The 26,502-nt window shown below is 35.6% G+C and overlaps 1 protein-coding gene across 42 annotated transcripts in view; it reads left to right on the top strand.

Annotated features, from left to right (window-relative positions):
- The window catches only part of ZBTB20 (zinc finger and BTB domain containing 20), a 753,858-nt gene that overhangs the window by 300,731 nt on the left and 426,625 nt on the right, over nucleotides 1–26,502 (top strand). The gene's annotated exons all lie outside the window — the stretch shown is intronic.

Raw genomic sequence — 26,502 nt, 5'->3', positions numbered from 1 at the left:
AGAGGGTGTCACCCACTGTGCATCCACACAGTGCCTACACCCTGACAGGAGGGATGCTTTATTTCTGTTCAAGTTTCACTGAAGGTAATAGATTTCTTATGGAATCAAAGTAGATTCCTTTTTCCTTTGTGATGTCATTAGAAATTTTTAGCCTTTGTGTCAATGGAAATGGAGAGGAAAAAAGTTCATGATGACATCACAAGATTCTGTTGCCTTGAGGACTTTGGGCAAAACTAAGTAAAATGCATAATTCCCTTGTGTGCGTGTGTTCCCCATTCTGCTATGAAGCAGTCAAAATAGCACATCTTATGTCTTCCCGTGAGCTACAAGGCTGTCTCTCAGAGCCCCATTGTTCCATAAATGCATGTCAGAGTCTACCACAGTCTGGTCTACCCTTATTTAGCTGCTGTTTTGTCAATGTACTTGGAAGAACAATTAACACTTGGGATTTCAATGTCTGAATAACAGGCAGTGAATAGAACCCGAGCATATAAAAGATTCAGACGCCCAGGGTAAGAAAACAGAAGCTTATAGTTGGTGGGGGAAAAAAGAAAAGCATTTTAATGCTGCACTCAAAGGTTGTAAAATACTACAAGAAAAGTCAATCCTTTTTTTTTAATTTTAGATCAAAATGTATGTTTTGGTAATGAAATCCAGAAGGTTATGATGTCTTCCTAAGTTTTGCAGTTTAATGTGTTGCAAGGTCTTTCCTTAGAGAGTCTTAAAACATTTAAATAACATTTGTCTCCTTGAGTCCTTGTTGGAATGCTGGATGCAGGGTATGCTGCATCGTGGTTTTCAGAGTGCCACTGTGTCTGTCCCACAGAGTACACTAAAGGTGATTCAGTGTCTTCCATTTTCACTTTGGTTCATGGACTCTTTCATTATTGGCTATAGGACTTGTGTGTTGACTGCAGATAGTACAGAAGTTGTTTAAATATCTCCATGTATGGTTTGAATTTCTGCTAGGTCCATTTTTTGGTGGGAGGAGAGAGATGATGCATGGACAGAGCAAGATCACCTTACCATTGGGGTATCTGGTGAATGAAAAGGGAGCTTGGGTAGATAGTTTATGCATGGTGCCCACTGAGCACAGTGCTTGGCTGGTATAAGGGAATAAATGATGCATATTATTTTTGTTATAACTACAACAGTTCAAACCCATAGACAGGAAGATCTCCAAAAGCTAGATCTGTTTCATATTCATTTTTGTAATCTTCAGTGCTTGGCATAGAAATAGTAATGAAGAAACCGTTACTGTTATTAATACAATTAAAAAATTTGTTAATAGTCATAACTTCAGGATTTATTGTCAGAGAATATTTATTGTGGAGAGTGGTTCAATAAAGTTTTTGACAGTCCATAAGACAATTTTAAAGGAATTTGGCAAAAGCAAACCAACTGTTCATTGTATTGCATTAGGCATCTGTCTATCAATATTTCTCCTCATTGACTTTACTCTTCTTTCTCATCACTAAGATGGGGAAGACACATTCATATCATATCCTTTTTTTTCTGTGAAATGGTCTCCAGCAGTTTTCTTTTTTCTCCAGCAGTTTTCCACCTAACTTGTGTGGCTTACATCCCATACATTGGAGTTGTCTCCAGAGATAAACCTACCTGAATCCAGGATGGCTTTTACTCTATTGGTCTAATTGCCATGCAGTGAATTGTGCTTCAAGAAAATAGGCACATGATACAATAGGTATCAGATTAACAAGCCAAGGATTTGGAACCAATTGACCCCATCTGACCCCTCTGACCCCTTTTATATTTAGCTTCATGGTGGTTTTTGTTTTTTTTTGTGTGTTTTTTGTTTTTGTCTTTTAGGTTGGTTTTTTTCTTTTCTTTCTTTCTTTCCTTTTTTTTTTTTTTTTTGGTGTTTTGTTTTGTTTTTGTGCAAAATTCTCCACCCTCCCCCACCAATTTTAATTTATTTCCAAAGGAGTCCCCTCATTTTTATTAAATCAGCTGCTGCTGATGCAAATTAAGGCTTTCATAAAATGTGGCCTCTGAGGCAAAACTAAAATGATGAAATTTAGGCTTAGTGAATTGTACTGTTATCATGTTGAATAACATTTAGGAACATCAAAGAACTTTATAAACATATTTCATATTTTTAAGATTAAAAAATTGAGGTGTAAAGGATTTAAGGGTAGAGCCTCATCAAACAGTACAGGTACAAAGGCTGTAAGAAGTAGAAGTCCAATAATCTCATTTTGAAATAAATATACTGAGGCCCAGGGTATGGCATGCAAGTTACCCAAGCCATAATGACCACCAATGCAGACCATCCTTTAGACATCTAGGCCTGAGAGTAAACCTGAATTTAAACTCTGGGGCTTTGATCTTTCCTCTATACTCAGGGTCTAAGCAGTGTTTTCTGAGGGACAAATTGCCTTATGCTCATTTTTTGAGACCCATGGACCTGGCATCCCCTCCACTGACTAGTCCAAAATTAATATATAAGGGGTATTCTGGAAATATTCATGGTCATAAGATTTTTTTTTCATCTTTTCTGTATATTTTGATATTATGCCTCTGGTTGTGCAATGAGTCACATAGAAGCAAATTTATTTGGTCGACTTAATATTTTTTGTGACGATTTACGAAGTGGACAGAAGACCATTAGAAACTTCAGTAGTTTAATTGCGCTTAAAGGCATGATAAAACCAGTAATCTGAACAGAGCCATTGTGACATGGAATTCAGACTTCCCAAGAGTGTGCATCATGCATGGTGTCAGAATGTCACTGTTGCCAGGGGTCATTTCTGTCAGAGAAAAGTTTTCCAGGGTCTGAAAAAAAAATGAAATAAACTTTAATAATTTAAAATGAATTACTTGCCCTAGTAATTTATTTCAGGTTGCCTTTATTGCATTCTGTCATTTAGCAATCCAAAGAGACCAGTGTGGGAACTTTTCTATTATTTTACCCAGAGCTAAGTCCTGAATAGATCTTAGTTTCTTCCTCAGATATATTTTATACCCTCCCCACCTTCCCATCCCTACTGTGTAGCACTCAAGTTTCTATGTACAAAATATTAGTGCTTATGTCTTTGTGCCCCGAATGAGGAGATGGTGTTCTGCCTTTAAAAATTCCTTGGAGGGGCACCTGAATGGCTCAGTGGTTGAGCGTCTGCCTTTGGCTCAGGTGTTGATCCCAGGGTCCTGGGCTTGAGTCCCGTATTGGGCTCCCCGCAGGGAGCCTGCTTCTCCCTCTGCCTATGTCTCTGCCTCTCTCTCTGTGTCTCTCATGATAAATAAATAAAATCTTTAAAAAAAAATTCCATGGAAGCTTTGGTATATAGAGAAGGAAGAATTGAAGCATGAGGATGCCAGAGCAAGGCCTTGGATGTAGGTGCCCAACAAGGTCCTCCCCTCAGACCTCTTCTCTATTTTTTCCATAATGATACATCAAAATTTACTCTGTGACTCTTATGAACAGATCGTTTTACCAGGGTAAATATAATATACTTCCTATCATCAAGGAGTTCATAATCTGTTTGGGTAATGATATATCTTTCTTAAGGACAGAATGTTGTATGGGTACAGTAAAGGAAAGAGTTATCATTTCTTTTGGACCATCAAGAAATTATCTGATATTTACCAGTAGCCCAAGTAGAGGGAGTAATGAAAATGAAAGTTGAGGGAATAGTGAATAGTAATGGTGTGATCTGAGGATAGGAGCTGGTTGGAGCCAGTGTTTTCCAAAGTGTGGGTTGCAAAGCATTCATAGGTCATGGATTCATTTAGAGGATCATGGTCAATATGCCTTTAATGAAATAGTATCAAAGGGGGACATTTTTTTTAAAGTGTGTTACATATAATATATTGCAAAATAAATATGTTTCTCAATGGGAATCATGCCACCAAAATATGAAAGCAGATCTAAAGAAGATAGGTCTTTTAAATAATCAATTCACGTAATCCTAACTAAGGGATACTATTATTTTCCCCCTCTTTATATATGAGAAAAAGGAGGGATTAGGCAATTAATCCCAGGTCATACAACAGGTGAATGTAAAAGGTAGAATGTTAATAGGTCTGTCAGACTCCACGTTCAGACTCTCCCCATGATCTGATACTGCTTTCCAGGGTTGCATGACTTCATTTAATACACTACTGATAACTCATACATTTTCATCTCTAGTCCTGATATCTCTCCCAAATTTCAGTCTTGTATTTCCAATGTCCTTATTTAAATCTTCAGATAGTTGGCACACTAGTGTTCTCCAAGTCAGTACATCAAAATTGAATTTATCCTCCTGTGTAAACTAATCATTCTCTTTTTGACTATACTAATTTTCTTCATCTAAATTGTCCAGGTCTTCTTGACTCAAATTATATCATTCTTGCTTTCCTCCACCACCCCCCAAGGTGTCCAGTAAGTGGCCAGGTCTTGTTAATTCTCCTTCCTTGGTATCTCTGTCTTATGTTTTCATCTTCTCTTGCCTTCAATAATCTCCTAATTAAGAGAAACAAAGGGAAGGGAGACCAGTTCATTTTATTTTTTTTTAAGATTTTTATTTATTAATTCATGAGAGACAGACAGAGAGAGAGAGAGAGAGAGAGAGAGGCAGAGACACAGGCAGAGGGAGAAGCAGGCTCCATGCAGGGAACCCAACGCGGAACTTGATCCCGGGACTCCACGATCACGCCCTGGGCTCAAGGCAGGCCCTAAACTGCTGAGCCACCCAGGGATCCCCGACCAGTTCATTTTAAACACAGCTACCTCATTAGCTTTCCTAAAACAGGAACCCTAAGATTATGTCACCTTTTTTCAGACAAAACTTTAGTAACTCTAGATTAATTACCAAACAATTTCTAACCAATATTTATGATCATCTAAAATCTGATTCTAACCTCATTTCTGACTTAACCTTGTGGGTTAATATGCCACACACTCAGGCCAAATTTCCTCACCATCACCACTACCCTCTCCCCGTTATTAATATTGTTCCTGCCATCTGGAATGTCCATTATTCTGTTTTTCCATGTGTAAATCTAACCCATCCTTCCGGGTCTATTTTAAGTGCTATTAATTCCATGAAACCTTCCCTCTTTGACCTACTCAGAAATAATCAACTCCCCCCTACTTACCAAACTCACTTAGCACCTGTAGTGTCTCTGCTGACAATTTGATTTTGGATTTCTAGCATTCAAAATTGTGAAAGAATGTATTTCTATTAAGTCAACAAGTTTTCGGTAATTTGTCACAATAGCCTAGGAAACTAACGTAGCATTTATTTATCTACACTGTTTTTGAGACTTGAATTACTTTCTATATTTTCAAATGATACTTATGTGCATGCTTTATCCCTTTACTAGAAAATAAATTCTTTAGGGATAGAGTCCATATTTAATTAACATTTCTAAACTCTCCAGAATCTACCACAGCAGAATCATTAATTCACTACGCAACCATGCTTAATCCAGGGAATATAGAAATGATCCCTTAGGCTCTCATGGAACTTACAGTAAGTTCCACTGTCCTAAGGGAATCAGACATTAAATAAGTAAACAAATAATTACAAAATTACAAATTGTAGTCCATGAAAAGAGCTAATAGATATACAAGACAGTAATGCATGGGGAAAATCTGTTATACTATCCATTGAGAAGTCAGGAAAAAATTCTCTAAGAAAATTTAATTTAAGTTGATAGTTGAAGTGCAGGAAGAATCAGGCAGGTGAAGAATTTGAGATGGGAATCGAAACATGCAAGGAAAAGAAAGCTCCAGACAGGAGCAGCATGGACACTGCCCTGAAGTAAAGACAAACTATGTGTAATCAAGGAAATAAAAGGATTCCAGAATGGCTAGAAGAAAGTAAATAAAGGAGGAGAGTAATTAGAAGTGAAGTCAGAGGAGTAACCAGGGTGAGGAATTTGGATTTTATTTTGAATACACTGGAAAAACACATATTGGTATTTTAATTGTAATTAATTGAATTAATTGAAAAGAACAAGATGAAAATAATTCAAAAGCAAATAGTATGTACAAATTCACAGCAACCATACATTTATTTTGAATCCTCACCAAAGGTTCACTTCTAAGTTTGAGGAGGGTTTGGATTTCTGAAACTGAGGTCTAATAGTTCACAACATATTTCCTATCTGCATAACCAAAGTAGATTCCTGACAGCCTTCTAAGATAAGGTCAGGTTAATTTTATTTCCTTTCTAGTTAATAATTATTAAGGTTCTGTTGTTGGTTAATGAGACTCTTATTTTTGTTTATTTTTAAGTTCTCATTGCACAATGTAGCAATGAGTACCAAAAATGTGTTTTACTCCCAGGATGTATTTTCAACTGTTAAACCTTAATCTTATTTTTAATTTTGGTGTATTTTATCATGTACAATGACCAGGGGCCTACAGGCATAGAAAGCCTTGAAATGAATTATCATTATCCTCAATATCACTAATTTCATTATTACTGAATTTTGGGATTAAAAACAATCCAGATTACTTAAAGTATGATGCATTAATATCATGGCATACCACTAAGTCAGAATGGAGATATTGGTTTATTTGCAAAATGATAGAAATTATCCCCTTTTGCCAAAGGAAAAGAAAAGAAAAAAGGAAAAGAAATACAATAGAAAATTAAACCATAGAGAAGTAGGTTAAACTCTAAAGATATGAGGATATATCTACTATTACTCAGTAAAAAGATACTAGAATCATAAAATATTATAGTGACAGGGAAACGGGAATTATTTATTCCAGCCTCCTCATTTTAGATGAACAAAATTCAAGCCTAGAATTCCTATCTAAGACATACAGTTAAATAGTTAATGGCAGGGCTAGAACTGTAACCCTAATTCTTAGGAACTAGATTAACACAGCTAAACCAGCTAATCAGTGATCAACAGCCCTACCATAATAACCCTTTCAAGGTCTTGGGTGGAAAAAAGAATATTAAGTACAGGAGATGAGTCTACAGACAAGCTGTAATTAATAAAAATATGAACAATATGTATTACTCACAATCTGTTTACTTAATGTACCAGATGCTTTATGAAAGTTTTCTTTAATCCTTGCTACCACACTCAGCAACCACTCTGCAAAGTAGGAATCATTTCCATTTTATAATGAGAATACTGAGCTCCAGAAAGATTAAGTAACATCCAAGATTGCAAAGCCAGTAAGTGAATTTGTATTGATGCCAGACCTAACTGATTCAAACTCTGTACTATCTCCTGCTTGGTGTTTTTATCTCTTCCATTTTGTTATCTCCTTAGCTCATGTGGTCACACAGGTCATTAGCTCTCTAATAGTCCAAACTTTGATAAAAAGTTACAAAGGAAAGAAAGATTTAGCAGGTGTCTTCTCTGCATAAAGCTCTTCACATTTAATTCCCTCAACAGTACCTCAAGATCATGTTTTAATCCTTAGTTTAAAATTTAGAAGACCAAGGTTCAGTGAAATGAAATTGCCCCACACATCTTAGTAAAAGCCTGAGCCAGAGTTCTAACACAGATTTGTCTGACCCCACGTATTCTTTTCATTGTTCCATCAGCCTTCAAGTCTGCTCTTCTCCTGGATTTCGTTTAGTTTTCTACAGTCCTCACACCTCAGTTCCTTATCTGGCAAAGTAGAATTGGAATGCACGCTCTCATAGACTTCCCAAGAAGGAAGAGAGTGTGTTGAGAGGGTGCTTTTATAATTAACTAATATTACCTTGTCTGGAAATAAATACAATGGCCCCTATACATTTCCTTCTTTGAGAAATGAGGAGCTGGAAAGATAGGTCGAATCTATGACGTTACTATATTACAACATCTCTACATTATCTGACTCACTTTGTGTCTGTGCCCAAGACCCCAATCATATCACAGATAATGCTGTATTACTAGCCCATACCATACTTGAATACACCTTTGAAAAGTAAAAGAACTAAAATTATTGTATTTATGAGGCCAATATAAAGGAAGTAGTTTTACATTATCCTTCTCAAAACTAACTTTTTTGAAGCCTTATAAGTCTGATTAGAGATACTGGTCAATGAAAGAGCTCATTGTTAACTGCTTCTAGAAAAAGTGCAAAACTGAAAATCCAGACGTATTTATGAATTATTAGATTGTTTTCTAATTAGCACTGAGGACTACATGAGAAGTGAACTTCTTAGTAAAAGCAAGGGAGAGACAGAGAGACGGAGGGAAGCATGGAAGGGGGAAAGGGCAAGAGGAAGAGATTGGAAACACTTGTTGAAGGACAGCTCTTGCTTAGACAAAATCTTGAATTTCCTTCCGTGTGTCAACTTTAGCAACACTGGATGCATACACCTTCATTTCTGAGATGGCCATTTTGTTATTAGATAGTACTCTTGAATAATCATTCTAAAACCAATTTCACTGTAGAATGGCACCAATATACATGTCAAATTTATGGTGATTAGAAGTGATGCTTACCTGTTAGGGTTCTACAGCTGTTACTTTATACTCTCTGCTTGTTGAGTTTGACTTCCAAGTCTTTCTGAGTTAAAGAGTCCAATCATGTCTCTTAAAATAACTTCATGAAAACCATCTTTCCTACTTTGCAGACCCTCCTTTGTTCTTTGGCCCATCCTTGAACTTTGCAATGTGTTTTGCTAGTAGCCCTTAAATCAGAAACTACATAAATATACCCTTTGAACTGCTGGGTCTCATCAGGAGGAAAAAAAAAGTTTTCAACAATCTTATAATATTTTGATAAAAATCCAATTCTGGTTCAATGTTTTGTTCTCAAAGGAATTTTGAATGAAGAAAAGCTTTTTGTAAGAGGCAGGAAGCTTATCTAATCTCTTCAAGACTGGTAAGAAGCAATCAGGAGACTTGTGACTCTTTGAAACAGTAAATTTCCAGGGAATTAGGCACACGTTTCTCAAGAACAATAAAGAATCTTACACTTCAGGTTGCAGCACATTGGATCTAAATGCACCCTTTCATGTACCCCAAAGAGCAGTGTTAAAGCACCATTTTTGAGTCAAATAGAGAAGGGAACTGACATTCTTTCAGAAGGTCATGAGGTATTGAATACAGCATGAACTCAGTCCAATGGCTAGTATCCGATTCTCCTCCTATGATAAAATGTCCTCAAAGATACAGGAAAATAAGTTTACTCGTGCTGATAGTTATGAGTATTAGAATATTAAGGTTTTTGACAGTCATTTACATGTTTGTGATTGCACTAAACTTGACCATATAAAATTTGCTTAACCTTTGCCACAATTTTACCAAACTATTCTTTGCTTAACTTACTTTAATATTGTAGGACTTTATTAAATAAGCAATATATGTCTAGCGTTGTTCCCATTGCCGCTGTTATTACTATCAGAATTCTATCTTCTTCTCAGGACTAGGGCTGGCAGGAAGAGCTGAGAACCTGAGTTACACATTTCACACTCTCTCTGCCTTGTCTTCTTGCAGCCCTGGAAAGTACGAGCAGCCTATTAGACTGGCTGCTCTGTAAGTGAACTTAGACTCACGGAGAAAGCTTGTCAGTGAAGCTTTATTCATAAGGCCTTTTAGCAGATAGAGAAATAGTTTGCATGGAAAACCCTTGTTTTTTTTTAATAAGTATGGACTTTCTCATGCTTCGTGAGCCTTTCTGATTGATTACATTGTAGTACCCACATTATCATTGCAGTTATCAAGAGGGAGGCAGCAAGTGTCATGGAAAGGAAAGAGCATGGGGCTGACTACCTGGAGACTTGATTCAGGCATTGTCAAATAGTTTTGTCTTAAGATCATTTTCCTTATCTGTAGGGGATAGTTTTCTCGATTGTGCAGACATTATACAAAGAAGCCAAATGATATATATGAAGTATTTAGAGCTCTACGGGATAAAGGTAGTTCATAAATATCATGTATTACTATTACAGTAAAAGTATTAGCAGAATTATAAATCACTTTGAGGTCTCCAGAGTAAGGTGCTTTATCCGAGGTCTTTCTGCTTAGAAATTAGTTTGTTTTTTTGAGTTGCCATAAAGGGAGGTACTCTGTTGCTGTCAAGCACTGTTCATACATTGGAAGCAATGACGAAGAATGAATTGCTAGTAATATATTACTCCTTTTATTTAAAAAAATCTTTATTATTTTTTCAATATTCTACTCCTTTTAAAGATTTATTTAAAAGGCATTCTTTACTAAAAATTCTCTGAGCACTTTCTCTTAAATTAAAAAGAAAAATTAACTGTTTTATCTCTCATAGTAGTGAATTTCTTGAGGTAAAGAACCTGAGTAATTTACAAGTTTTCTCAGTTACTAAAACTGCTGCCAGATCGATATTCAGTGCTTGTTGAGTATCTTGGGTAAAAATTTAGTAAAATTTTAATAAACATTTTTGAAAGATACTGAATTTATGAATTTGACTACATATATACCATCTGATATGGACAGATATTATTGAAGATTATATAGCCATTTGAAAAAGAATGAATTACATCACTATTGATCTGGGAGGATGACCATAATTCATTAAGTAAAAAGAGCAAATTTTCAGGGTAATGAATATTTGTGAGTAAATATATTGTGCATGTTGTATGACCCTATTATTCACAATAATCGTCTCACAGGATTCAGAATATAAAAGGACTGATGGAAGACTATTAATTTTTTCTTTAAACATTTTTATTGTTTTATTAGTTATAGTGAATATCTATTATGAAAATAAGTTTAAAAATGAATATATAAAATTACTTTTTAAATTACTACTTTTTGCTTTTTGAAGAAGCAGCCTGAGAAAAATAATCACCAGATAGAACTTTAAATTTTATTGTATTGCCTCAACTTCCATAATAGAGAGTAAAGCACATACTCTAAATAGAGTGATTCATTTACTCAACAAATATATCCTGAGCTCTATAATGGTGCTAGTTCTTGTTAACAAGCATGATGTGTGTGTGTACGCACGCGCGTGTGTGTGAAAGCTGAGCTCTTTCATCATGCAGATTCATACATGGAATCATATACAAAGAACTAGTAATTGAGCAAGAAAAAGTTGTTAAAAGTAATTTTAGTCTTTAGTATAGTTTCTCTGAATATATAACCTACAAATTCACCAAAAAATATTCTTGGGTTTGGTTTTCTTTGGGGGGGCCATCTGCGTTCTCTGCAATACATCTCTCACAATAGCTGCCTTGAAGTTCCAGCTGCCTTTCCCTCACTCTCCTCTTCAAGAACTCTCACTAACCCTCCTTGGCCCAGGTCAATTAATTTTTCTGCTCATTTCCCAACACCTTGCAGGGTCTTTTTCTTTCCTTTCTGATGTAAAGGACTTTAGACTAGACTTTCAGGCTTGTTTCTTCACTCACTGAGAAAAAAGAAGAGAGAAAGAAAAAGAAAGAAAGAAAGAAAGAAAGAAAGAAAGAAAGAAAGAAAGAAAGAAAGAAAGAGAAAGGAAGAAAGAAAGAAAGAGAAAGAAGAAAGAAAGGAAGAAGAAAGAAAGAAAGAGAGAGAAGGAAAGAGAAAGAGGAAGGAAGGAAGGAAGGAAGGAAGGAAGGAAGGAAGGAAGGAAGGAAGGGAAGGAAGGAAGAACAGAAAGAAAAAAAAGAAAAACACCTCTGCAAGATAGGTTTCGGGACTATATTCCCAAGAGAAACTTCACAGGAGTTTTAAGTAATCAAAGGGGCAGACCCAGAAGCCTTAGGTTAAAGATAAGCACCGAAGACCCCCTTTAGAATGTACTTAAATAGACTTGAGTCCCTGAGTTGAACAGAATATCTGGATTGGAACCAGGCAAGAGAGGACTATACACTCTGAGATACTGTATTTCCCAGAGTCAGTGCATTCTACTTCCCATCACAGAGTAGTCCTGACAGTGACTGACCTTTTACGGATAGAGAACAGAGGCACCATAAGCTAAATTTAAAACACAGGAAAGTTGTAATGTGATGACCACAACTGGTACACAGGCCTACTTTACGTCATGTTATAGCTAGTTATGATAGAGGTTTTATGAAAAAGGGGGGGGGGAGTGGAGAGAAAGAGACAGAGAGAGAAATGAAGGGAGGGGGAAAAAGAGAGGCACAGAGAGACAGAGACAAATACGGAGAGAGAATTCCTCCTCCCTAATAAAAGTCAGAGCCGGTGGAGAGTGGAAGATGGTGATTAGTTAGGAGATTAGGAAGCATGAAAAAATAAAATAAAATGTATTTTGACACTGCAGCCATTTCTTTACATCTATACAAATCTTCCTGGTCCCTCATGGGTCCTACCTACCCTGTGTGGGCTGGCTCTTCTTGGCACTTCCAAATAGCCAGCTGTCTTCTCCTTCCACTTAGGGAGTGCTGGCTCAGAGTAAATTACTTACAGGTGTAGGGAAATCTCTAGAATATGCTCACAATCATGTTTGTTGATCCTAACTCCAGGGAGATGAAGAAGTCAATAAGCAACTGGTCATAGAAAGCTTGCCCAAAGGTGTAGGTCCCTTTTTCTGCACTTTGCCTCCAGTTTAGGGGATTTACACAAAGAACATGATTACTTGTCTATAATGTGACTCCTACCTCCTCCAATAGTCTGGTGAGAGCAGTAACTCTACTTAGAAAGATGTCAAATAATAGAAGTGTGATTAGAAAAACAAATAGTGTTTATGAAGAAATTTTAATAAGACAAGGGATGCTTATATAATGTTTAAGTGGGAAAAAAAGCAAAACAAAACATATATTAGTGCTCATTTCTGAGAGGTCATTATTCATTTCTTTTCCATTCTTTTCATTTTCCAAAATGTCACACACACACACACACACACACACACACACACACACACAGCGAAAGAGAAAAGAAAAGGAAAGGTGCTCTTGGGATATCCTTCCTTATTTGACATTTCGTTTCCTTGCTTTTGATCAGTGTTAATTTTAATAATTGGTACCTCTTACAATGAAAAAATTTCACTTCAAGTTTAAATGACAGGATATTGTTGCTAAGGATATTTTATAAACTACTATTGTGATGTAGTGTTCTGGTCATTTGTAATGTTCAGGCAGCCCTTCAGGTCTGGTAGAGTGATTGGGGGAAGAAGGTTGTGAAGGAGATGACTCATTATCTAGCTACTGGTGACAGATTAGTGTAGTGCAAACAGGACCCTTGTCACTTCACCCATGAGAAGTCCACCTAAGTAAGGTAGGTCAATGGATATATTCAAACTATGCTTTTGTATATAAAATAAATGTTTACTTAGATGACAAATTACATCATGTTACACCTATAAAGTTCAGTTAGTACAAACATTTAAATGGAACAAAAACTATATACAAGCAAGAAAGTTGATATTTCTCAAACTTTATAATCTCTTCTTCCTCTGAATATTCACCTATTTATCTTGGTCTCACCGTATGACTTTCTCAGACCATTTTCATGACTTAAGTTTCTAGTTTAGGTCCTGGAGCTCCTTAGAACCTAGATGCTAATTATTCTTATAATTAACACCTCTCCTGCTCTTCTGTTATAAGCTGAAAGGCTACTTAATGTTTCCCTGTTTGAGTGATTCTTCTGCCATTTACAATTCTGAATTTCTCTTCCCTCCATTTTGATGCTGCAGACCACAACTGCTTTTTACAGTTGCTTTCACTTGCTTTCTCATAGCTCTTCTCCCTAACTCAGGATCTCTTTCTTTAGTTCAGAGGTTCTTAATTCTGGCTACATAGTAAAATCACCTATAAAGTAAAACACACACAAGCACACACACACACGTCCAAAAAATGAAACACGAAACAAAACAAAAACAATGCATTAGCCCCAGCCCAGATATTCTTTTTTTTTCATTTATCAAAGGTGAAGTTTAGTGCAAATCATACACTTAAGATGACTAAACTCATTTAATCTCAAAATTTTCAATTCAAGTTTGGTTTAACCTGCTGCTTCACACTAGAAAACCATTTTTCTAAATAATGACTATCTTCCTAAACAGGCAATAATAAAGCTTTAACAGTATGTATAATATAGCTTTATGCATTTTACAGACATGCATGTCACACACACATTAAGCTAACGACCAAATTGGAACAAATATTTGTTAAACATAGAATTGCTATTAGTATAATAATTAGTTCGAAACTAAGTACATCTGACCAAATTTTAAAAGTTCTCTTTAAACCTGACTATTGTAAATGAAATGCCTTACATTGCTAAAGAGTATCAGAATATGCTTGAGTTTGATTTATGGGGGAAATGATGGCTGACAACAATGTCAACGGGATGTGCATTTGATAGTCAGAAGGTGGAAACAACACAAGTGACCATTGGCAGGTGAACAGATAAACAAAATGTGGCATATAAATACAGTAGAATAGTATTCAGCCTTAAAAAAGGAATGGAATTCTGACACATGCTACAACATGGATAAACCTTGAAGTCACTATGGTAAGTAAAATAAGCCAGACACAGAAAAGCAAATACTGTATGGTTCCGTTTATAAGCGGTATCTGGAATAGTCAAATTCATACAGAAAGAAAATGGAATAGAGGGGCCAGAAGGAGAGAAGAGTGGAGAATTATGATTTAATGAGTACAGAGTTTCATTTTGGTGGGTTTTTTTTTAAGATTTTATTTATTTATTCATGAGAGACACACAGAGAGGCAGAGACACAGGCAGAGGGAAAAGCAGGCTCCACGCAAGGAGCCTGATGTGGGACTCGATCCTGGGTCTTCAGGATCACACCCTGAGTTGAAGGCAGATGTCCAACTGCTCAGCCACCCAGGCGTCCCCAGAGTTTCATTTTGAGAGCTTAAAATATTCTGGGGATGGATGGTGGTGATGGTTGCACAACAATGTGGATTTACTTAATGCCATTGAACTGTATACCTAAAAATGGTCAATTTTATGTTACATATATAACCACTAAATAAAATTAAAGGAATTTAAATAGGTAGATAGATGATAGATAGATAGATAGATAGATAGATAGATAGATAGATAGATAGATAGATAGACAAACATTTTAAAACTTTTATAATATTTCAGTGAAAATGAATTGTAGTTCCCAGGTTCAGAGGCACAATTGAACTGGGTAATCTATTCACAGGTTCATTAGGGCTTTATAATTGATTAGTTTAAGTAATAGTTTTTACTTTGCTATTGAGGCCTGTCACATTTATGATAAGTGCTGGTATTATCCTTGATTCATAAGCAGTGATGACTGTAATAAACTACAGGGACCAAATTCTAAATAAATAGGACTATTATTAATGCTTGTAGCTGTACTAGAATTCTCATTTTTGTTAAGTGATGATAGAGGCAGAGCATCAGGTTTCTTTGGCACCAAAAATACTATCTCTTAACAAATTATTTTCTTGGTAGGAGAAGCCATGGCTTTGTATGAGTCTGTATTTTAAAAATATTCCGTATTTTTCCTGTAATTCAGTATGTAAGACAATTGCTTCCTTCCCCCCCACCCCGAAAATGTTGAACATTTTTGTTAACTTTTATAAATGTCTTGGTTTACAATTCTATGAATTTTAATACATGTATAGATTTTGACAGCTGCCACCACTATCAGAATACAGAGGAGTTCCACTAACCCAAAGAACTTTTTTTTTTTTTTAAGATTTTATTTATTTACTCACGAGAGACACATAGAGAGGGGCAGAGACACAAGCAGAGGGAGAAGCAGGCTCCATGCAGGAAGCCCGATGTGAGACTCAATCCCGGTTCTCCAGGATCACGCCCTGGGCCGAAGGCGGCACCAAACCGCAGAGCCACCTAGGCTGCCCCCCAAAGAACTTCTTTATGCTCTTTATCCCTCCCCCAACCACCAACTCCTGCAACCACTGATCTCTCCTTTATCAGTATAGTTTTGTCTTTCTAAGAATTGTCATTCACATAAATGGCATCGTACAGCATGTAACCTTTTGAGACTGGCTTCTTTCACTCAGCATAATGCAGTTAAGATTCATCCATGTTATTGCATGTATTAGTGGTTTTATTTTTAGTGCTGAGTAGTATTCCCTTGTATAGTTAGTTGTACCAGACTGCTTATCCATTCACCCACTGAAAAACACTTAGTTGTTTCTTTGTCCTTACCCCCCACCCCCATTTGAGGTCAATTATCATAGAACTGCTATCAACATTTGTGTAGAGGATTTTGTTCAGACATAAATTTTCACTCTCTAGGGCAAATACCCAGGAGTCAGATTGTTAGGTTAGACTATATATATATATATATATATATATATATATATATATTTTATAAGAAACTGCTGAACTGTTTTGCTAAGTGGCTACATCATTTTGTATTCCCATAAAAAATGGATAAGATTTCCAGTTGCTTCACAACCCTGACAACACTTAGTATTGTCATTATTTCTATTTTCTTAGCCATTGTAATAGATGTGGAGTGGAAACATTGTTTTCATTTTGACTACATATTTTAAAGCTATAGATGACATGTGATTCTAGGGCCATAATCCTTCCTGACTCCTATTTTTAGAGACTATTTTTCTGTTCCTATGTACTTTTTCCCCCACGGGAAAGGAAAGTGTGGTCTATTAGTTTTGGATTCCTGATACTGTTACTTTTCCCCTACTCTTCTCAGAATGACTAATTTTCCCTATCATAGTGCATTCATTTAATTCAAGATAGTAATTCAGTTAATTTCAAGAAATTTTTTTCTTGAAAATCAAAAAAATTGCCTCTGTATATCTAAATTCTAACATAGCTAAAATAGTGTACGTTCCTATATAACTGCTAACTATGAGGTATTAGAAAATTACTGTACTCATTCAGTACATGTTTTTTGAATGTTTGCTATATCTTGGCCAGTTAGGTGAATAATATATGATACAACAGGAAAGGGCAATCTGAGAAAAAAAAAAGCAAATTATAGTTCTGTTTGTACTTCTAAATGTTGAGGCAAATTATATTTGAGAATGTGGTTCCTGAAATAAAATTCTTCGAGATCAGCACATCAGGTGTTGAATGGGTCTTAGTCTCTACTTTAAAATAACATTTTGGAAAAATGAAAACATATTTATGTTAATGAGCACACATTTTCTTTTAGAGAAAAGAGCCCTGTTCTGGGAATTAGAAGACTGGCATCACAGCCTCACTTCTCCCACTTTGTAACTTTGGAGCTGGGGCAAGGTATTTCACCTCTCCAGATTTATTTCCTTGTCCATAAATTTCTCTCCAGATTAAAAATTAAAAACTAACATTGTGTCTTTCCAGGATTTACATCTGGCTACCAGTGATGACAAGAAAGGCAACATTTTTATTGTTCTTAACAAATATTTACTTTGCATCATAATGTGTCATAATTAACTAATCTGTTTCTTATTCTTTGCTGTAGGACATTGTCTGTACCCTGATATAGAGGCCTGTTCTCATCTTATTCACCTCTCAGAAACATTTCAAAATGTGATCTAATTCTTTTGTGTGCAGGTGTGTGTGTGTGTGTGTGAGATAATATCTACCCTTGGCTTCTATGACTTCACACTCTCCTGATTTCCTCCTACCTTACTGATTTGTCAATCTCTTATGTCAGATCCTCCTTCTCTTTTCCATTATACACTCCAGATGATCTCATCCAATCCGGTAGCTTTAAATACTATTTATATGCTGATGATACCAGATATTTATCTCAAGTCTGACCTTAACCTATCACCTGGGCTCCAGATTTATAAAAGCAACCATTTACTTGCTGTCTTCATTGGATGGCCCTGTAGGCATCTTAAATTTAGTAAGAGATATTGATTTAGTAAAAGATCTTGGTTCTTCTCATTTCTGGTAAACAGCACCATTCTGCTGAAAGAGGCCTGCTCCAGTTATGCTCTATCTCATCTTTTTTCCTTATTTTTATATCTTTGGCAATACAGTTTCCTCAGAAACTTAGTTGGTCTGGTCCATTTGTTTCAGGTAATTTCTGTATGTGGGCAATCACAGCAGAAACCTCAAGTAGGCATAGTTTTTAAACCGGAAATCTCTGTGTTTATTTATCTTTTTTCTGTGTTTATTTTTAAACAGGCCCTGTACTCTCCTCATCCCCACCTTCTTCAATTTAATAGTGGCCATCTGGGGGCCATTGGAAACAACAGGCAGGATAGGAAAGCATGTTCTTAATCTCTTGCTCTGAGCAAGTTGCCATTGTCTATCTGACAGATAATACTTGAAGGTAGACACTTTTTCTTGCTAAGGCTGCCATTTTGCTTTGGGGATGGAAGAAGTAGCTCTGTGTTAAGCCTTTTTCGTATTAGTCCTTTACAGGGATTAGTCTTTACTGTCTAGTCCCAAGCTCCCTAAATATTATTTAATATGTGTCCTCCAGCTAGAGGAGTCGTTTCCCTCTCTTTTCTTCCTAGAAATGATCAATTCTGAGTGAAGAAAATGGGTCATTCTTCTACTCAGAAACTTTCACTGAATCCTCATTGCTTCTAGAGGTGCAATCCAAGTCCAAATTAAGGTCCTTCAAAGTTCAACCAGTAGAATTTCTATGTATAATAAACTTTCTATATTGAAATGTATTAATGTATTTAAAAGGCACATCACACTGCCTAGAATGTTAGGTACTAAATAATGGTCATTATTTTAACAAAATTGCTTGGTGTTTTAAATGTTTAAAAAATCCGCTGTCAAGAAAAGTTGATATAGTGCAAAAGGAATATATCTTAAGACCCAATAATCCACTTGTAGTACTCTTTCCATAAGAAATACTTGCACATACATTACAATTTTCATTGCAGCTTTATTCATAATAGCAAACATTTTAAAGCACACTCTATTTCCATCAAAAGATAAATGGTTGAAAATACTGTTATATTAGACTATATCAACTATTATAAAGCATAAAATAGATCCATACATACGACTCTGAAGATATTTGCATAACATATTTTAAGTTTGAAAAGGAAGTTATAGGTTGATATAGGTAATTCTCTTACTGAATAAAATACAACTATCTGAAAGAATGGGAAGAGTATATTCGAAACTGGTTATCTTAGGTAGTGACTGAGAAAGATTGAAGGTACAGAGTGAGAGTCTTTCACTTCTTGTTAAAATGTATTTTTAAGTGGTGGGATTGTTTGTATTTTTTTAAACTTTATCTTTTGTATGTTTATGGGAAGAGGGGCAGTTTTCAATAGTTTCAAATAAAAACTTTAAGTTAAAAAAGCCCCTGTCAAATTTTATGTTGCCTTGAAAGAGGAAATATATACAAAATAGCATTAATACATTTATTTATTCAGGGAATCTCTTGGTGGCTCAGCGGTTTAGCACCTGCCTTTGGCCCAGGGCGCGATCCTGGAGTCCCGGGATCAAGTCCCATGTCAGTCTCCCTGCATGGAGCCTGCTTCTCCCTCCTCCTGTGTCTCTGCCTCTGTCTCTCTCTCTCTATGTCTATCATAAATAAATAGATAGATAGATAGATAGATAGATAGATCTTAAAAAATAGATTTGTTGATTCATCTTTACCTGGGAAAATAAAATGTAGTATTTGGGGAAAATATAAAATTGAATTTAAAGTAAGTGAAGCTTTTCAAACACTTAACAGTTTTGCCAGGACCAATCTTATTTAGGACCATCCAAAAATTTACATAATAGCACCATCTCATAAATCTTTTTTTTAAGATTATTTATATATTTATTCATGAGAGACAGAGAGGCAGAGACATAGACAGAGGGAGAAGCTCCCCACAGGGAGCCTGATGAGGGACTTGATTCCAAAACCCCGTGATCATGCCCTGAGCCAAAGGCAGACACTCAACCACTGAGCCATCCAGACATACCCATTTTATAGATCTTTAACTCAATCAGGAACCAGACACCAGAAACTTACTCTATAAGTTTCTATAAAGTCTTCCAGAATTGTTAATTTTCTGTTATTTTTGATTATTACAGAAGTGCTCAATTATGCCTTCAATGATTGACAAATCACGTGACACTTGGCCTCAAGTATCATAGATTGATTTTTTTATTAAAAAAAAATTGCAATTGAGACCAAATGAATGTGTGAAAGTAAGTTCTTGATATTTTCGCTTGAAGTAAAGGCAAGAAATCACTACCTCTTTTGGTGTGTATTGAAAAGATAATGTGTATGCTGGAAGCCATCTGTTTTTACTACCTTTTGTGAAAACTGACAAAGAGCCTAGAGCTTCTTGGAAAATTTGCATGACTAACCATAGAAGTTTCAATAATAATAGTAATAACAACACCAACAATATAATAATAATAAAACAATGTATCAACCACAGTTGGCAAGTCCAGCACCAATTCATGTAAAGTATAAATTTAGATTATTAGTTTAAGGTACCAAATATTAGTATAGAAACACAGAATCAAATAATATGGAGATTCCCTTCAGTAGGAGACTATGTATATGTTGTATTTACTCTTTTCTTGTTTCTCTATAAGCCTAAGGTGATTTTCTCTATTCCTCTAACATACCAGTCAAATGCCTTTACTTTTCTAAGATTTTGTGTATTTATTTGTCAGAGAGAGAGAGTACAAGCAGGGGGAGTGGCAGGGAGAGAAGGCAGAGAGATAAGCCTGATGCAGGGCTCTATCCCAGGACCCTGGGATCATAATCTGAGCCAAAGGTGGATACTTAACTGACTGAGCCACCCAGGCTTCCCTCAAATGCCTTTTCAACAGAAAGTTTATTCCTCCGTACGACAGGGGACTGTGGAAACACAGTGAAATCAAAGTTGTCCTGAAAAAACTAAGACAACAATAATCTACAAGGCAGATACAAGTTTTTGTTGCTGCACTTGCATTCATCTATTCACTTAGTTATTAGAATGTAGAGAGTACAGGTAGGATTTATAAATTTCACTTTTTATCAAAATGTGCTAAGGCACTGAAAATCAAAATTATTATGCTTTTAAAGTAAGATAGTACCATAAAATCTTTTTTTTTTTTTTTGTACCATAAAATCTTGAAGTTGGAAGAGTTCTGAGAAATAATCCAGTACAGAGTCTTTGTTTTCTAGACCAGGGGTTAGTGTAACTGTAGCCAATGAACCAAATCCAGCTTGCTGCTTATTTGTGTCTAGCCCATGAGGTAAGAATGGTTTTTACAAATGAATATTTACAGTTGATTCCACGATAGGGACACTGTCTTTGAACCCCAATTAAGCAAAATGTTATCCTTTAAAAAAATTATGTATTTAATTATTATTATATTTTAAATTTTGTTTAAAAAATAACAGTGTGATTTATGTTACACAGCTTTACTTAGAATTAAAATTTTTAATTATTTTTAAATGAAATTATTTTTAAAAATGTAATGTGATTTGTTTTCTCATTTGTTGCATAAGTTCCAATATAATAGAGCATTCCTGGTTTTGCCTCTTGACCCACAAAACCTGAAATATTGATGATCTGGCTCTTTATAGAAAACATGCATCCACCCCTGTTCTAGATGAAGAACCGAAAGTACAGAAAAGCTGAATAATGTTCCCAAGGTACTGGTTAGACTCCTTTCATCTCTTTGGGTCTGAATATTCTAGTATTGTATGGGCTCTGGCATGTCTGGTTTGTTTCCTAACTCTCTTTTTACTAGCCTGTTCATCTTCAGGAAGTTACTTAACTTCTCTTTGCCTCGGTTTCCTTATCTGTAATATAGTGTTGCAATCATGAAATTAGATAATATATGTGAAATGATTGCAATAGTGCCTTGCACATGGTTATTGCTCAATAATTGTTATTGTGCCAATTAGTGTCAATGAATTTAATTAGTAGGCAATCCTAAAAGAAAGGGACTAATCCACATCTGATCCTATCTTTCATTTTCTTATAAGAGGAGTGAGGGTATTCCATCTCCCATATGGGAAAGAATTGGCATTTATTCACATTCTCTTTCCTACAGCATGATTTGTTCATCCTTTATGATAGCTTCACAAGTTAATCCAAAAAATTATGAACTTCTAAAATACAAACATGCATACATAATTTATACGATTGATGGGAAAACTTAAACACAGAGCAGTTAAATGACAGCCACACAGCACACTAGCCCTGAGCCCAACAGATGCGAATGAGACTTTCTGCTCTCTCATCCTGCATGTCCTATGGACTTTTTCACCATATTTAAAACTACTTGAACTGGTCATGTTTCTTTCAGTGATGGGGCAGAGGGTCTGCTGCTGTTGTTCTTCTCTTTTTAAAAATAATCATATTTAATTGTATTCTGTGTGATGGTGAAGTGTTGTATTTCTATTCATTCTTTTCTATGCTATTCACATAAAACATTATTTGCCCAGCTTATTGATGCTTTTCATCTACTGCTTACACTACAAAGCCATGATGCTGTACTAGATGAAACCCAGTGAGATAAATGCACTACGTATTAGATCATTTAGTATTTTACCCTGTTAGTTCCCTACCTCATAGCAGCTCTAGTTTAGTTTTTCATGCAAAGAAAAAAAGGGGGGGGGGCAGTTTTCTTCCTCCCTAAGATTAAAATGAAGGGCAGGGGCACATGTCATCTGCTTTAATAAATCTAAAGTTTTGGTTTCTAAGAAAGACTCACTGTGTGGATGACAATTTTGGGGGGAAAACGTCATAAGGTACAGGTGATAGCTTGAATTTGAAGAAGAATCACAGCAAAAAGGTCAACTCAAACCTTTACTTATTAAAATCATAAGAATTGGTGTTGCCTATAATTGTTTCCTCTTACTCCTATGTTGTGTTTGTTCAATTTACCAGTCCAAACAAGATGTTACTTTTCTTAGGCCTGTAGATATAATCTCAGAAAGGAGAGCACATTTTTGTTTGTTTGTTTCAAACATTGTCACCATCATCTTCTTGAGGTCACTGTCATTTTAATATATTAAAAGAGGTACCTTAACAAAAAAGAGAAACACCAAGGTAGGAAGAATGCTGCCATGCTTAAAGACATTGAGAAAAACAAATGTATTTGTGCTTGATGTATCCATAATTATATAGGTAAATCAAACGACAAGATTTTGGAGAGCAAGTGGTATGTGTAAGACCCACACATGGCAGACTACTCTGTGGATAAGCAACACCAAATTAGAAGAAATCCAAGGTCAATAAAAACCACTAGCACTTTATATTTACCCAAATATATTTGCCCACATTTACCGAATGTGGTTCTACCATATTTAAAGTATAAATAGCTTACAAGTATGTTTTCTCATAACATCCAGTTCTTTGCCTGACACAGAATTTATCGTATCGTAATTATTAATTTAATTGTTGAATCTACTTCTTGGACAGAGAGCCTATTCTGTCTTAAGCACCATGATATCCAGTGTACTCAGCACAGTTCAAAAATCTGATATGTAGTAGGTCCTCATATTAGGTTGAAAGAATGAATGGAAGTATTTATTAATGGGTGAATTTTCCAAGGGGCATTATTATTATTTTATTTACTGAGTGGTTTGCTGTTACAGAGACATACATCAACTAATATCCAGCTTTTCATATATACGGATACTTTGGGAATGCCTTGGATGTTACTGTCCTTCATTTACAGATATTTTCACATGTATCTGTGCATCATTCAGTTTCCAGTATAAAATCATAATGCTTTATTTTGACAGGTTTAGATTGATCATTAGCATCAAGATTGAGCTCAAATATTACCCCCTATACTAAAATTACCTTGATTCTTACAGCTATAAGTAGTTACCTCTTCTCTGATCTACCACAACACATTATCTAGAACTGTTTTATTGAATTTATTTTCAGATGTTTGCCATGGTTTGATAGTCCAATTATATTTGTACCCCACATTATGCTTAGTTCCTCTGACTTGTAAAGTGCTACATAGTAGATCTTCAAATATTTGTGAAATTTTTTAAAAAGGAAGTTATGATTTTAAAAAAAACTTCAAATGTATTTTATGCTTACTGAGAACATTTGTCTCCAGCACAGAGTCTGGGGATCCATATCGGCCAGTCACTTGTACCTCAACACTTCCCTCCGTCGAGGAGGAGTACCTCTGAGAGCCTCAGCTCTCCTGTTGTAGTATTCACTAGTCAATTAACTAGTTAAATCATTCATTCAGTGAATGTTTTACTAAGCAACTATTGAACAAAAGTGAATGGAATCATTTTTGTCCTCAAGTAGATCACCGTTTAATCGGAGAAAAGGAAATGTAAACAGATATTCACACAGAAGGTTAATAGCTTTAAGACATGCATAAGATACTGTGAGGTCATGTTAATGGAGCACCTTCGCTCTCTTTTGAGAGTGTTCTCTCATGCTCCCATGACATCAGAAGATATATGCATCCTGCCAAGCCTCCCCTGCTCCTTCATTTTCTCCTTTGCCTTTTAAGAATCACCTCTCAGTTGCTTCAAGCCAGAACCGAATCAGCCTTTTAGCTTATTCCTTTCAAAAGGATGATAATCCCTGTCTCAAATACATCTAAGCAAATTAAACTGAGGCTTTTCCTCATACTATTTCATTATTCATACTGAGATGGAATACTGGCATAAATTAAGTAAGGCAACACATTGAAACACAGAATACTTAACAAGTCTCATTAATGAAAATACCCTTACCCCCTGAAAATGTTTAAGAGCCTTGTGTGCATTAATAGTACCAGCTGTTTATTGAGTAATTAGTATGTGCCAGTCCCTGTACATTTGTATATGAAGATCTATGATTCCAACCTCACTTAGCTCTTTTAAGTAGTTGCTCTTGTTATCCTGATTTTACTGGTGAGAAAACTGAGGCACAGAGGATTAAACTTCCCCCTTGCTCAAGGTTCAAATAGGTGGCAAAGACAAAATTCAGCCCCAGGAAGTCTAATTCCAGAGTTTGCACATTTAACAAGTTTATGTACTCCTCAGTAGCGAGTATCCAAGTTAAAAAATTTATCCTTATGCAACACTAAAAAGTATTCATATTTTCTCTGTTTTTATGCGATAATCTTTATTTTAAAATAGATCTTAACTGTGGTCATCGTTTTTGCCTTCAATTTGCATGTACTGGGGAAGTGAGTGATGATACCAGTATAAATGAATCAACTATGTCAGAAATATAGAATGTTCCTGTTTATTTTGGATGAGTCATGTGATTTCAAGAGGTAAACCTGTCTGAACTGTTTAAATGTTAATAATCTAAGCAATTCTTTTTGAAAAATGAATGCTAACATCTTTGTAATATCTAAGCCAGTCTCTAACAAAGAAAGACCTGGATGCATATTAGAGAACAAATCTCTGCTTAGTGCTCTACTTCATGAAAAAAGCCCTTCTCTCTTCTTTTTTCTCTCTCCTTCATTAACCTTATGCTGTTAAGTCTTTTTCTGCTTCTCTCTTCATGTAACAGCCATTTTGTCTCAATACAAATCTTCAAATAGGCTTTATCAAAACACTCACATATTGTTTCTTCATCTGTAAAATGAGGCATTGGATTAGATAATCTTAAAGTTCCCTATGGGAAGACTGATTTATCTATATATTTGACGGAGATCCCATTTTATTAAGAAAAAAATAATCTATAACCCAGACACATCATGGCATACATTGATGTGGAACATTTTTATCCAGAATGTAAAGTCTGATTTTATTCATTATTGATTTTTTTAATTCACTAAACAGTTTCAAAGAAAAACATATTAGCTTTACTTCTTTGTGTATGTATGTAATTTGCTTATGTATAAGGGACTATATAAAGTCTATGTAATTCGAAGATCTAAGTGCTTAATCAAGGGGTGTTTATTGGAAAATTTATAGTAAGTCCTGATAACTTGGGACTTTGATTAATTCAGGTCCCAGGAATATGATGACTAATATATGGAGACCTTGTCCTCTTAAAAGCTATCCATGTACATTTTATGTCTTCCTAAATGTCCTTGACTTTTGACTTGTAAAGCCCCATTCATCTCAACCATTTCCCCACCATAGCAAACTATCACACAAAACTCACCCTCTTGTATTTGTTATGGCACAGTATATTTGCTATGGAGCAGTACAGATTATTGGCTTTTGGTATTATAATAAATGCTAAGTGAGTTAAGATACTTTTGTATTAGGATTTTTAAAAATCCCTACATGTTTGATCTCTTCAGCACTCAGTGTTTTATTACAAAGTTTGCAAAGCCAAATGGGCCAATCCCCACTGGTTCCGGCCAGCCATACTCCTGTGTCTTGAGTTATAATATCAAGTAATTACTCCTTAAGAAACTTACTAGATGTTGTAGACCTAAGGGGAGTGAGTTAAAAAGGAAAACATACTGTCTACTCTTTAGGATCTCATAGAAACAGGTGGGGTGCTGATTAATGAGAATGTTAACAATTGCCTTCTGTGTTGTTGGAGGGTTAATAAGTGAGTAAAGAGTAATGTAATTATATGATACTGTGAAAACCTGCACCATACTCAAAACAAAGGTATGTGTTCTGTTCTTCCAATAATAAGGTATATATAGTGTTAAAGCAAATAAAACAATGAGATGTGGAAGTATGAAGGTGGAATTTATATTGATTGCACTTCATTCCAGATTGCGAAACTCTGAAGTCCTGAGACCTTGAACTGCCTCCAGTCAGGACACAGCTAGTAGTGGTAGGAAATGGAAAACAGCAATGCACTGAGATTCTCATTATTGATGCTTCCCCAAATGTAT

The sequence above is a fragment of the Vulpes vulpes genome, chromosome 1 (assembly GCF_048418805.1).
Source record: "Vulpes vulpes isolate BD-2025 chromosome 1, VulVul3, whole genome shotgun sequence".
Taxonomy (NCBI): domain Eukaryota; kingdom Metazoa; phylum Chordata; class Mammalia; order Carnivora; family Canidae; genus Vulpes; species Vulpes vulpes.
The sequence above is the reverse complement of the archived record's forward strand: the minus strand, read 5'-3'. Positions and strand labels throughout refer to the sequence as shown.